The sequence below is a fragment of the Oreochromis aureus genome, linkage group 3 (assembly GCF_013358895.1).
Source record: "Oreochromis aureus strain Israel breed Guangdong linkage group 3, ZZ_aureus, whole genome shotgun sequence".
Taxonomy (NCBI): domain Eukaryota; kingdom Metazoa; phylum Chordata; class Actinopteri; order Cichliformes; family Cichlidae; genus Oreochromis; species Oreochromis aureus.
Genome location: NC_052944.1, coordinates 107,348,385 through 107,363,361, shown reverse-complemented (window position 1 = coordinate 107,363,361; position 14,977 = coordinate 107,348,385). Strand labels below are relative to the sequence as shown.

Here is a 14,977-nt window from a genome sequence, read left to right as displayed (position 1 = left end):
CAAAAAATAATATAAAATAGTGTGCAAATACTGATAACAGTGCAAATGTTTGCAATATAAAAAATAAATGAAAAATGTAAACATTAATGTTTAGTGAACTTCAAAATACTGCATAATATTTATGCATACAAATAACCAAACATCAAGGCAAGCTGTGTAGCCACACAATGCACAATTGCATCAAACTGACATTGAGGTATGTCAACTAAAGTTGCTGCTCCTTCATTGTTTGATCGTATGTCACTTTGTGAGCGGTCTTCAAATGATTGAATAAATTTGTAGTGTTGCTCTGTGGTGCAGCTACGACACCGTAGCAAAGTTTACACACTATGTCTATTTAATCCACGTCTGACTCCGCGAACCCAAAATGTTTCCACACCACTTAAGTCGTTTTATCTCTCTTTTCAACCAGCGGCATTCTCTCTTCAGCAGCCATTATCCTCTCCTTTCCAAATAACTTCTGCTTAGCTTCCCCCGGGTCCTCTTAATTGTTATGACGTGTGTTCGAATTGCAGAGAGGTCCGCTCGATTTGCCACACGGAGCAGCGCGAGAGTAAAGCACGAGGGAGGTGCTAATAATCGGCTCAGTCATTTTTAATGATCGTTGAAAGCCCAGATCGTAATCGAGATTAAAATTCGATTAACTGAGCAGCCCTAGTTGGACTCATGGTTTTTTGTTAGTCCAGTTTAGGATAATGTCTCTGACGTATGTATCATATCAAATATATGTCATATCAAAACAACCCCACACCTGCAGTTGTTTCAGATTTTCACAGGTGTTTCCTGACAGCTGGTCAACCTCACTCAGGTGGACATCCATATCAGCCAACCAAACGACAAGCTCCTCCCTTTGTGCTTCAAATCCCTCCCACTCTGAGACAAAGAGCTGAGAGAGAGAAAACAAGGGTCAATTATAAAGAAGAGAGAAAAGTGAAACCCTCCTAAGAAGGTGTGACTTGCATACCTGCAGTCGACCTGTGATGGACTCCAGTTTGGCGTTCACGTCATCCCAGTGTTGCCAGCAGCCGAGTCTGCAGGGTGCCCTGGAAGAGCCGAGTTAATGTAGACTCCTCCTGGTCAGGCTGTCCAGCTGGATGAGCCGAGGTCTCCCCTCTCGCCGCCGCCTCTGAACACACAAACGCAAATTGCATGTGAAGCAGGAGGTGCAGATTTTTTTGCTATTCTTTCCTAAATCCAGACTTGATAACGTGGAGGTATTTGGAAAACTTTTTTGGCCAGCGGACGACTGTTGTCTCGCAGAAAGTCAAATCAAATGTATGCGATACACAATTAATTCACGAAAACAAATTATAAAAAACAAGTCCAGTTCTTCCCTGATTTCAAGTGAATTCTGCATCAAAACAAGGTAACAGAATTAAAACGAGAGTTTGCAGCAAATGTGAGCACAAAGCCTCACTTTGTACAAGCCTGCTATTAAAGTTCTCCTCTATGCAGATGACTTTCCTGTTTTCAAGGCACAACTTGGATCTGCTGTACAAATCTTATAGATACACGCTAAATGAAACAGTAGTGTGCACGACTCCAGATTCTGATCCCTCGTCCTAATATGGTCCCAAAAGGCTCACAAAAAACATTGGAATAGCAATAAAGCAAATGTTGAGGCTTCTAAATACAAAGTCCATAAACCAATGGCTGACATGGGTTTTATCATAAGGGTGATAAATATACAACATATGTTCTCAAGACTAAAAGTTTAATACAGATTTTAGTCTGAGAGATTTGATGTTCATTTACATGCAGATGCACTATACGTGCCTGCTCTGTGGTTTTCCACAACGTTTTGCAAATAACTATTTAACACAGGAAGTAGGTGAACTAAAACAAGTCATCTTTCTTTGTGAGAGGACAATATTAATGAAACAAACCTCAATGACATCATAGAGATCCCCAAAGATGCTCCTGCTGCTTTTCTTCCTCCTCATCCTAAGCTTCCTTCTCCTTGTCCTCGACATCCATTCAACTGTAATTCAATCTAATTGTTTTTCTCCCGCTCCTCTTCCTCATTTTGTTGGAGCTGTGAAAAGAATTAGTGTGAATCTGAATTAATTTGTGCAAACAAGAAAAACCTACAGCTTTTCAGTCAGAGGTGGTCTTGTGATTTAAGCCAGGTAGAGTAGATTTATGTGTTGATGCTACCTGCTTCATCTCTGCGACTGGCTGCTGAGTGATATCTACACCCTAGCTGGATTACAAACTTTAACCACGTGCTGAATTTCGGCCCAGCGTTGATACCTCTTGTTAGTATAATGACCTCTTCTTGGCTCAATGTACGATGGTGGATAAATGAAACGTACAAAGAAAATTTAACTATATTACAAAAGGACATATATCTTGGTAACATCAAATGGCCGGAGCATAACTTGTCAACTAGTCCGAAAATTAGTTACACAGGAACAGTCAAAGACACACCTTCTGTGTGTCACATTTCTATTCATTCAAAACACTTATGCATTGCTGTGTTTTATACAGCTCTTACAGAATGCAAAGTACAGGCTGATGTGAGTATTTAATGTACGGCTCAGATCTACTGAATTTCAGAGTTTCTAGAGCAGACACAGAGCTCACATCACAACAGGCTTCAGGCGCCATTTTAGTTACATTAACAATATTATAAATTTTAATCAGTCTAGCTGACATTACGTTATGTACGCAGCACGCAATAGAACCACATATTTTAGAAGCCAATTAGTTGCGAGCACTTTCACTTAATTATAACAGTGGTTTTGTTAGGAAAACAGTTCTTTATAAAGATACTAAATTGCGTTAACGTCCACGGCTAACGTATCTAACATAGCTAACCGTTATTGTTAGCACAGCATTAACAGCAAGCTACAATGACGAGTAACAAAAACAAATCAGTAAAAAGGTTTTAATGAAAATGTTTTACCTTTTCCAACAGTCCCAGAATCCAGAGCTTCAAAGACCAGCAGGTACTGAAGACTGTTATCCGTGTCGCTGTCACCGTCCGTGAGAAAGTGTTTTTTCCCCTAAAGTTCAAGGCCCGTCGGTCGCGCAATCTGTCTGCGCATGCGCAACCCAACGATTGACTCTGCTCTCTCTCAGTGATAAACAACTACTGAGATCATTTACCTAAGCAGTGTGCTTTGTCAAAACTGTGTCGGTAATGAACACATAAGTATGTTCATTACACTGAGATTCTGTTGTGCAATTGTTATTTATTAGTATTTTATAATTTGACTTTACATACTGCTGGGTGGTTTGTAAAGTTTACAATAACTAGTATTTTCATTATGCTATATTTTCTAATATATATAATAATCTCAAAAGTAATACCTTGAAGCAGAAAATAGTAATACTTTATTAAAATTTAAAACTGAAGTACAGTATTTGGATGTGTGTATTGTGTCTACTGTTTGTTAACTCACCATATTCATAAACATCTTAATAATAAATTCCATATTCTATTACCACATTATTTGTGATCAGTGGGTTTGCGGGGTTAGGGGTGTTGGGGGGTAGGGTCTTTAGGCTTTGGCCCCCACCCCTGCCACCAGTATATTTTTAAGCAAGTATTTCTAACTTTTATTTGAATATTCAGTTTCCTACCATCTGCTCTTAAAGGGTAATTGCCAGGTAACCCGCCCTCCCCCTTCGCACACACATGCACACAAACAAAACACAAAACTAATTCACAGCCTCATTATAGTGAATAAATATTTATGCCATTTTACACCATCAAACTTAGATAGCTAAGGATGAAGAACCTTTTGTTCTTTAAAGAACCATTTGTAATAGCTGAAGAACCATCCACAAAGTAAAAAGGTTCTTTGACGTATGATGGTTCTTTAAAGAACCATGAAGACATCTGAAGAACCATTTAAGAACCATAATTTTTCTGAGTGTGCTGATATTTCTTCTCCTGTGCTAATAAACTCACCGTTTGATTGCACTCTTCTGGGGCCTCCGTGGTTTGTTTCACTGCTCTACATTGATCGATTTCACAACACACATCATCCCTATTTCCTTGTTTATGTGTCATTCCCTGTTTCCTATATAAGTCTGTCCTCTGTGTCTGTCTCCTCTGTCTGTATTGTGCCTCCTGTACATTCTCTCCAGTCCATCATGTACATCTCCTTCTGTTGTCTTCCAAGTTCATCTAGTTCTTCTCTCCTGTGTCATGTTGTGTGAATTAGTGTTTCCTGTTTTACTTTGACAGTGTCACGTCCTGTGTTCTGTGTTTGTAGTTTTGCTTCCTTTGTGTCGTCAGGTCCACTCTCCCTAATTACCCTGTGTGCTTATATTGTGTCTGTTTTCCTGTGTCCCTCATGTCATGGTCCAGTTCCCTCGTCCTGGTCTCATGTTCCAGTTTTCCTTGTTTTTTGCTTTAGTTTTCCTAGTTTAGTCAGTCAGTCCACTCTCAGTTTCACATTTTATGCATGTCAACATTCCAGCCTCAATAAATGACTCTTTCTGTTCAACCTCACTCTCGCCTCAGTTTTAACATTTGGCTCCTCCTCCTCTCTCCACATGATCTGTCGTTGCAGATCGCGACACTGTGGAGCTCTGATGTGTAAGTCAGTAAGTTTACCTCAGCGTACGAGGTGAAAAGCTAACTAAATTTGTTACTGAGGTCTGGATGATGAACATAAACCTGTAAACTCTCCCATTAATACTTCAGGATATTCTCTTACCCAACAGCATGGTCACTGCTAAATAAACACAGCTGTGTGTTGAACCAAAATCATACATGTTTCCATGTAAAAATGTCCTGATACACGCTCAGTGATCCAGGTAAGGAGATCCCTAAAGGTTGCCTCTAGATCTGACCTGTGTGACCTCTGAGGCTCCATCACTGAGTGTATTCAGCAGATACAGCTTCCTGTACTGCTTCTTCATACGAGGGTCAGAGTTCACAGGTCAGATGAATCACTCAGATCCAGGTTTGTCCAGAGACAACGACGGCTCCAGGACCTGAGCCAGAGAGACCAACAGGACTGAATCCACCCAACTGTACAAAAACACTGGACGCTGAAATATGTAAATAACAACTGAACATATTTAACTCACAACAGAAGAGAGAAAACATGTGGACTGTTTAAACGTTAAAACTGAGGAATTGTTGATAAAATGAGCTCCTTTTTAATTGGCTGGCATAGAAAGAGCAGGTTAGAGAGGCAGACAGAGGCTCAGCAGCTGTAGAGTCATGTTCCTCACTGTGAACATCTCATCATCTACAGAACATGATCTCATCAGGAGACTCAGGGTTCAGTTAACCTTTGACCTTCAGCAGCACTGCTTTGACTTTTGACCTCCAGATGAAACAGCGTTGTCTCGTCAACAGAGGATTGGTTTGATCAGACACTGCTGGGACTAAGAAGTCTTTCTAACTCGTCCGTTTATGTAAAACAGGACTCTAGACTTTTTGTCATGGGCGTACCAGCACAAAAGTTAGGTGCACTCAAATTTTTCAACCGCATCACTTAACACCGCAGTTTTACATGTGCACTTTTTGGGGGGGGAAATTGCTGTCCATACAGACAATATTTATGACTAACTAACAATCTTGTGCTTAAAGTGCTTTGTCAATATTGTAGAAAATGTTAAACTTAATCATCATCTCGGCTCCTCTGACGACCTGTTTGCTGCTGCCTGCCGCTGAAAGGCAGTGGGGAGAGGGGACACTTGGGCAGTGCATTTATTACAGCATATAATGTGTTTTCTGGATACACTGCTGTTTTTTCAGCATTCAAAGATTGATGGCACCGTGTCAGAGCTGGCTATGAATTTCAGACGGATCAGTCCTTAACTTAACACAAAAGTTATCAATAGTTCTTTTCATCCTTTCTTCTTATTATTATTCTTATTACCCACAGCTACTGTGTCAGTAGAGTGATGGAGTGAGTGGGTGGTGCTGTCAGCAGTATTGTACTAAACACAGTCAGTATGAAACAAAGATCCAGTGTTTCCTGTAAAGCTGCAGCTTCTCAGTGAAGCTGTGAGAGGAGAATGGTGACAGGCTTCAGGATTGGACACAAACACTTCCTGTTTCTGCCTTTTTCTCACCTTTATGGTCACCATAGTAACGGCTAACACGCTCTGATCAAACGCTGTCAACAGCCAATCAGCTCTCTGAACAGAGCAGCAGCCAGACCAATGACTGCATTCATTTCCAAGTTTAAAGCAGTGAAGAACACAGTCTGTAGGTGAGGAAGACTTTAGTGAGAGCAGATGTTTGGATGGAATTCCTCCAGTTAACAGCTGGAACCGTCCATCTGGATTGTTGGGCTTGTTGTTGGGGTTCCTACAGTGCTCAGAGTGGACACACCAAGGTTCTTCTAATGAATGAAAGTCCAAACTCAAACTAGGAGGGAAAAACATTTTCATCAACTTCAATAAAAATCCAAAGATTAGAAAAAGAAAAGCAACAATGAGTCCTAGTACAGTCCCAGCACTGAAGTCCCTGCTGCTCTTTATACTGGATGTGCTGCATCACTGACTGACAGCTGATGAAGAGTCTCTGGAAACACTCGTTTATCTCCTCTGCTCTTCCTCCTTCTCTCTGCAGGTGGAGGTGATGATGGTAAACAGGACGGTGTGTGTGCTGAGAGAGGAGCAGCTGTGTCCTGATGATCCAGAGAGGTTGAAGCAGCAGCAGCTTGTGTGTAGAGACGCTCTGACTGGGCCATGTTACTGGGAGGTGGAGAGGAGAGCTTCATCCAGCAGTGACTGACAGAGGAATGAAGTGCAGATGACTGTCAGTGCTGCAGAGTGAACTGCTCTGAGAACAGCTCCACTGTCAGACACAATGTAGAGTCCAGCATCATCCCTGTGTGTCCCTCTGGATCTGACAGAGGATCATCAGTGTATCTGGACTGCTCTGCTGCTGCTCTGTCCTTCTACAGTCTCTGCACAGTCTCTGTCTCACTCTGGCTTCAGACCCTCCTGGATCAAACTCACCTGGAAAGACTTTCAAACATCTGTGAATATATTGGAATACAGAGTATATTTGATATATACTGTAGATGTACTTATGAGTTAGATATTGCAGTTTGTCACTTGTAAATACAGTCTGTGAGCCGCTATGAGCTGAAATATCTTTGTAGAAACAGTAAATGTTTTCACTCTTATGTTGCTTTTTCATATATTTACAGAACATTAATATTGATCCCACCTGTCTTACCTGTTACATTTCTATAGAGCGTTAGATCAGGTAAAAATGATTGAGTACATGAAAAAAGTGAAAATCTGCTCACAGGTGGACTTTTTTAATGCTTTTATACATAATACCAGGACACGTGATCTGAGTGCTGCTGTGGTTGTGCTACACGTCTTCAATCATTTACATAACAGAGACATCTAGTGGTTCAAAGGGAGAACTACAACAAGTGCAGGGGTGTTTTTGCATGGAAAACTTTTTTTTTATTATTATCTTTTAGGCGCAGATACAAGTATGTCAAAGATGTAATGCTAAATTAAATACCACAAATGCAAAGCTGAAAAAAGGAACCCAAAGGGGAGCAATGTTCCCTCTAATTTTTCATGTGTCTGAGCGAACACACAAACTCCCTGAGCGGCCCCTTGGACCACTGTGAGCGACATCAGACGTGTGCACTGTGGTCAGGCCAGCATCGAATCCATCCAAGTTACATAGTTTATTAAAATAATCAAATTACAGCATTTACATTTATGTTAGACTACTTTCAATTAACTGCTTTAACCCACTTAAATTAAAAAAGTCTTGTTCATGACCTGTAGTATGTTAACACTATAGGAAGTAAAAATAACTTGAACTCCAATTTTGAAAACACAACTTTTTTTTTATAAAGCTCTGACTTGTATTATGAGTCTGTGGTCTGGGAGAGAGTCCTGTAACTCTGCAAAATACAGTGTATAATGACCAAACAACAAAGTTTTTTGCAGCTGTTTACCTGCAGCCAAGGCGTTTTTTTAAACAAACACTTCAAACTATTTACAGAACAATCAGTTGTTCTGCATCAAATCTGATGCCACACAAATTATTTGTGCCACTCCCAAAAATAATTTCTGTCCACTATGAGATAAAGGAGAACAACAGCCTGATACCTGCAGGCCTGACAGCAGGAGATGTATCACTGCTGTAACACCTGTAACATTCAGCAGCCGCCTCATTGTTCTGACACACAACAAAACTATTGACTACACTACACACTAACTACACAAGATTTGCGCTAAACATCATATCGTTGCCATATCATTTTTTATTGGTCGACATACTTTTTTGAATGAATATGAAAGGGGGAACAGGAAGGGGCAGGTGGGGTTGTTTTTGCTCACAGGCTTTCGAGCGTTTTCCTTATAAAACGCCGTTTTTACCGTTTCTTCCCGCAGTAAATATAAACAACGATAGTATTCAGGAAGAAAACCAAACATTGCATATTTTTTTATCATAACTCTGGTTTTACGTGGCCTATCAACACAATTTAAAAACTGGTATAAAGTCCACACTTTTTCCGTCAGTTGTTCCGTCTGTCCTGCTCACATCTCCAATGGTTGTACACGTTGTCATTAACGTGGCTTCACTCCACATCAGCCACGCCGCTTTGCTAGCTAAAACACCGGTGTCGGCACATAAGGACGCTGTCATAGCCTGTCAACGACGTTGATTAGCTGCTTATATACGAATGTGAATCGCGTGATTGGCTGGACTATAGGATAAGGTGGCATCGTTCTAATCCCATACAGGAGCAGCCAGTCACTTACTGACTAACACTGCAAAACAGGATTGTTGAAGTATTAATTTTAATTTTAATTCAGGTACTGTCAGGTTTTTTTTGTTTGTTTTTTTGTGCGCAACACAGATTTTCTGTGCAATTGCGCACGTGCACAGCTTAGAGGGAACATTGTTTACTTGTATTTTATAAGTTGACTTTACATACTGCTGGGTGGTTTGTAAAGTTTACAATAACTAGTATTATCATTATGCTATATTTTCTAATATATATAATAGGGATGCAACAATACCAATTTTTTCAAACCAATACGATACCGATACTTGGATCTGAGTACTTGCCGATACAGAGTACAAAAACCGATACTTCTACCACACAGATGAACACACACACACACACAAATGCAATGAATTGGAAGACAGGTTTTATTTTATTCTCTGCCAATAAAAAATAAAATATTAATAAAAATGACCACAAAAATAAAATTTCAAGTGAAAAATAAGCACTTCTGTTAAATTATTGCGGAGTGTCCACATTGTAATTTAACAAAATATCACTGAACTATTGGGCACTGTCTGCAGCTTTCAGAATAATAAATAAACACTTCTGTTTGGAATAAAATAAATACAAATTAGGTTTGAGAATAAAATAAACTGTTAAATTATTGCAGAGTGTCCATATTGTAAACAAACAAACAAAATAATGAAAGTATTTGGCACTGACGAACAAACTCCTCATCTGCCCGTGGATCATCAGTCCACTGTGACGTCAACCCTCTCAGGCTCAAATTAAGTTTTAGTTACAGGAAAAATCTGATATTTGGGGAAAATTATCAAAAAAAAAACAAAAAACAAACTCATAAAATATGTATGTGGGGTAATCAGGTTGTTAGTTTTTAACTGTTGCAAATTGGCAACGCCTGCCTCGGGAGGGTTAAACTGAGGACTGACATCGCGCACACACTGCTTGTCTTTACCTCTTCAGAAAGTTTTGGCACCATTATGTCCCTGATGTATGGGCGTCTGTGAATTTCATATCACGGCTCGAGTATGCTGAGAAGACGGTGCAATCCTATGTTTTCCACGACCGGCATTGGCTGGTCATCCAGAGCGATAAAATGAGTCAGAGCCTCTGTTATTTTAACTGCCCATGGATTTTCTCATGACATTTTTCATCGCTTTTCTAAAACCTGAGTTAAAGTTGGCTGTTCTGGTCCACACTGCTGACATTTTGTTTAGCCTAGCTACAGCAGGCTCCAGTTTCTCTTTTTTATCTGGAGCTGCCAGTCTGACTCGCCTAACCCTGTGCCTGTTTAGCGCGGCATGTTCCCCTAGTGGCCAATCTAAAAAACTACAACAGAAATGACAAGCCACCCTCTGATTAATGAAATAAGTTAGTATCGGTTCATGGTATCGGTTAACTTTTACGAGTATGAGTACACACACATTTTACAGTATCGGCCCTGATACCCGATACCAGTATCAGTGCATCCCTAATTTTTTCCATATCGCCCAGCACTACTTGTGTCTGTGTATTTTTTAAACACATCAGTCTGATGGCACATTGTTTGTGACCAAAAAACCTTTAAACTGTGGACATTCCCAGTGATAGAACATTAAGGGTCACTGCAGGCGACTGCACCAATTAGAACACAATCAATATATGATATAAACAATTTGGAAACGTATTAATGTCAACTTTAATGGTTTATCAATTCACTACTATAACAAATGTTAGGTAAATCTGTTTATGTTTTAAGTATTGGAAAGGAAAAAAGATATCAGCCAATACATCAGATTTTTAATCCCCAATAATCAGTATCAGTTTGAAAAGTCCGGTATCAGTCTGATACTGACAGCACTGATGCCTCTTTGTAACTTTATCAAAGTTCAATGTTCAGTAAATGTTGCAGCAATTCAAATGTACCATGTGGTCGATGCCTAAAATACGTGCTGGACCCATTAATATTCTCTACAAGTGACTATGTTCAGAGTACTACGTAGACTACAATACCCAGAATGCAGGCTCTTGTTGGTTGTGTTGTTATGTAATGGCCTATGGCCACTCAGACCAAACCTCCACATGAGCGCTGGTCCGGAAGGAAAAGAAGTCGAAGCAGGAAACAAAGAAATCGATTTTCTATTTGGTTTTTAGTTTGTTTGCCAGAAATATTCATCGCTTCAAACTGTGCTAACAGCTCCCTTTGTATAAACTGCAAGGCTGTGCTTATGGAAACGCTCACAGAGAGTGAGAGGTTGAAACGCTCTGAAAGCATGAGGCGGACTGCTGCGCGCTCTCGCGCTGCTTTCTGTGTGAGCTAGTGGTGGGTGGATCGATCCAAATATCGATAGTATCGATCCCAAGTCGGCATCGGTATCGGATGGATACTAGCCTGGTGAGATCGATTCTTTACTTTGAGTTTCGCTTGTTTGCTATGCTGCGCTTTCTGCAAAAACGGTACAACCAGGTCACTGGACTCACCGCTCCTGTGTCAGCGGAGAGCAGGCCACTTTGCTCCCTCTCCCCCACTCTTATGTTTCGGTGTTGCACTGACACGTCACATGACTTGGACACTTTGGGGGTTGTTAAGTTGTTTACATATTAATTATAATTTTTTTGTTGTTGTTGAGAATTTTAATTGTAATTTTTGTATTATAGTTTATCAACAGTATTTGTTTTAATTTGTTTACTGGTTTGTGTGCACTTAAGATAAAAAAAAAACAAAGATCGCCACCAAGGCAGACCCGATGGCATTTTCATGCTTCGCAGCATCATTTATTCTTACAATAATCCCACGGTTGCTGTAACGGTGCGTTCACACCGAACGCGATAGACGCGAGCGAAAACACTCCAAACACCCCTAATTTGACGCGTGCACATTCGCACCTCGACGCGTGTCCAACAGAAATCCATTGTGCCTCAAAATTGCATATTTTGACGCGCGTGAACCGGAAATGTGGGAGGAAGTTGTGCCAGACGGTATCTTTGCTAGATGGCAGCTGTCGAGCTAACGTTTGAAGAGAGAGTCTCCCTCCTCTATTTACTGGGGAGAGCAGAGCAGCGGCGTTAAGGATGTCCTCGCCGTACCTGGGTCCATCAGGTCCTCCAGAGGCGTGAGCAGTTTGGTGAGTTTCACCACTTGCTCCAGGAGCTGCGCCTGGATGACGGCCGATTTCAGCGATATCACCGTCTTTCACTTGCCCAGTTTGAGGACCTGCTGTCCCGCGTCGGTCCCAGAATCGCCCGCCTAGACACCAACTACAGGCGCTCAATCCCACCTGCAGAGCGCCTGTCCATCTGCCTGAGGGTTAGTAAAAGTGTTTAATACGGTAGTCCTTTATTGATACCTGTGCTAATATATGCTAAACCATCCGTTTATACACTGCTAACATGGCTGTGGTATGCTAACAGTGAATGCCGTCGGTGTTTACTGATAGCAAACTGTGGTATGGAGACGACTGTTTATAATATTTCTAGTGATACTCGACAGTTCTCATCAAGTCCCGATTTAATTCAATTTATGCTGTTATCAGTGTTAGCAATGATAGCATGGCTGTGGTGTCTATCAATGTATGCTCTCGGTGTTTGCTGATATCAAACTGTGGTATGAGGACCACTGTGGGTTAATCTTTGTAGTGATACTCACTCCTTTTTTTTTTCTTTAGACCTGGTTTAATTCTGGTATAGATGAATATTTGTATATAATCCCCGCAGCTGTCAGACTCTATAACAGGGGTCAGCAGCCTTTCTTTAAACTGAGAGCTAGATACAACTGAACAGTTTGGTTCATCTTTAGTTATATGGTTCTATCTTGATAAGCTATGTCTTATCACAGGTTAATTTTTCAAAAATATTAACAATGATTTAAGCAAGGAAAGGGCTACATGTCAACATACAACTCTTTATTTCTATTAATGTCTTACTTCATTCCTACCTGATTGACATGTCTAGGAATTATGAGTGATTGGCTCACTGTAGTGGTAAAAGTTGTTACCAATCAAATTATGATATGTTAAAGTTAAAACAATACACAACTGTTTTATATTATATCTAATATATATTATGTATTTATCCTTATAATTACAAAATGTTTTATGTAAGATTTATGTTTTGTAATTTAAATCTGACATCACAAAAGTATTTTGGAATTTGAATAATGTATTTTGTAACTGCAGTACACATAATACTAATTTTGAACAATTTTGTCCAGGTTCCTTGCCACGGGGACTCCTTCAGGACCATCACGTTCAGTTTCAGAGTCGGTGTGTCCACGGTGTGCCAGATCACCCCCAGGTAGCGGCGGCCATCTGGGACTGTCTAGTGGACGACTTCATGGCTGTGCCTTCACCTGGAGACTGGCGGTCCATCACAGAGGGATTCCAGGAGCGCTGGAACTTCCCTCTCTGCTGTGGAGCTCTGGATGGGAAGCACGTCCAGACAAAGGCACCCCATATATCACATAGGAGACACACACATTGATATACACTAAATATTTATTTCATTTCTTTTTTTTGTGGTGCCCAAATTTATGCACCTGCTTGATTTTGTTTAAACAATTATTGCACACTTTTGTAAATCCAGTAAACTTCTTTTCACTTCTCAAATATCACTGTGTGTGTCTCCTGTATGATATATTTAACTGACATTGTTTATTGTAACAACTAACGATTTATACAGGAAAATAATGGCTATTAACAAGGTTGCCCAAACCTTTGCATCCCACTGTATTAGTATATTTTGTCATTAGTATAATATGAAATAAATTCTACATGTGTCAAGTCGTGTGCCAACATTTACAGAGAGACAGGAATAAAAAGGACCCAGCTGCTCTCCAGAGCAGGAACAAGGCTGAGGAGGAAATGCTCCATTGGAGACTGGCGTGGCCTCTTCAGGGACACCCATAACTATGACCCAACTATGGGTCATAGTTATAAGTGTTTTTGTGCTGTTTTATCTATTGGATGTGATGGTTATAAAAACAAAACATGATAAATTTGACAAGCGCAGGAGACACGACACGGAGGAGATTTGTCAATCAGGCTGCAGAATGCAATGCTGTACTGTGCAAAAAAAATAATAATAATAAAATAAAAAATCAGCGAAAAAGCGAGGCAGTGACGGATGAGCGGGACCACTGTGTGCTGTTTATTAATAAACAAAATATATTCCTATATGACAACATGCATAAAGGCAGAACGGTATTTGTACATCAGTGGGAAAATAGCGGTGGCTTGCTAGCTTTTGTGCGGCTTCCCCGGGTCAGTGAAAAATGTAAAAAGAGAAATGAATGAACTTACCAGGTTGCCCGATCTCTTCACATATCTTCCTCCAAGCTCGGTCCTTTATATTCCTGTCTCGGTACACAAAGCAGCTGGTGTCGTACAGCTCCGGGTTGTTTGCTACGGCCTTGATTAGCCTTCCCTCCATTGAAGAATGAAGGGCTTTGGCTGGATCTGCCCCTTTGACCTAGGTTGACCAGAGGATCATCAGTGCATCTGGACTGCTCTGCTGCTGCTCTGTCCTTCTACAGTCTCTGTCTGACTCTGGCTTCAGACCCTCCTGGATCAAACTCACCTGGAAAGGCTTTCAAACACCTTTGAATAATAAACATGTTTTTATAAGATAAATATCATGTTTTCATGTGTCTGTGCAGTTTGAGCCTCAGTGGATGAATCAGTGCTTAATGTTTAATGTGGACACTAATGATCAATAAATGTGCTGATTGGAATCAAAGGAATGACTCGGACTGAATCTGTTCCTGCTATTCACTTATGTGGATCCGATCCAGACCTGCACCTTGTGCCCTCCGCCTCACACTAGTCGCCCAGCACAGCAGCTTTCCCATTAAAGCTCACTTTTCCCGCCTTTAAAGGAGCCTCAGACACACCTGGAAACACGGATCGGAGAAGAGATGGTATTAAGAACAGCTGGGAGAAAAGACACAGCACGAGCTTCTCGTCTGTGACTGAAACCTTTGACTCATTTTTAATCTTTGCTGTTTAACTGGGCAGTGATGCAGCTTTGAACACAGGAGACTCACCTTTGACCTTTCAATGACACCGTGACCTTTCCTCCAGAGCCATCCTCAGTCCACAAACAGCATGTGACTGATTAACTGAACTGATCAATAGTCCAGAGGTTTCACAGACTCGATGCTGCACTCTGATTAAAAATAGCTTTTATTTTGACGAGCAGGGTATAGTTACTTCCTGTCACTGCTAGCGTGACATTAAGACACATCAGGAATGTCCTGAACAGTGAAATAAGTCAAAATGAGCTCAGTGAAC

General features: G+C 40.7%; 1 long non-coding RNA gene across 1 annotated transcript; it reads right to left on the bottom strand.

Annotated features, from left to right (window-relative positions):
* Nucleotides 1–448: 448 nt before the first annotated feature.
* Nucleotides 449–3,047, bottom strand: LOC120439458. Its single transcript, XR_005612654.1, has 4 exons — nt 2,909–3,047; nt 1,887–2,035; nt 965–1,126; nt 449–886 (listed from the first exon to the last, which is right to left on the bottom strand). It is a non-coding gene; the product is annotated as an uncharacterized LOC120439458 (long non-coding RNA).
* Nucleotides 3,048–14,977: the final 11,930 nt, after the last annotated feature.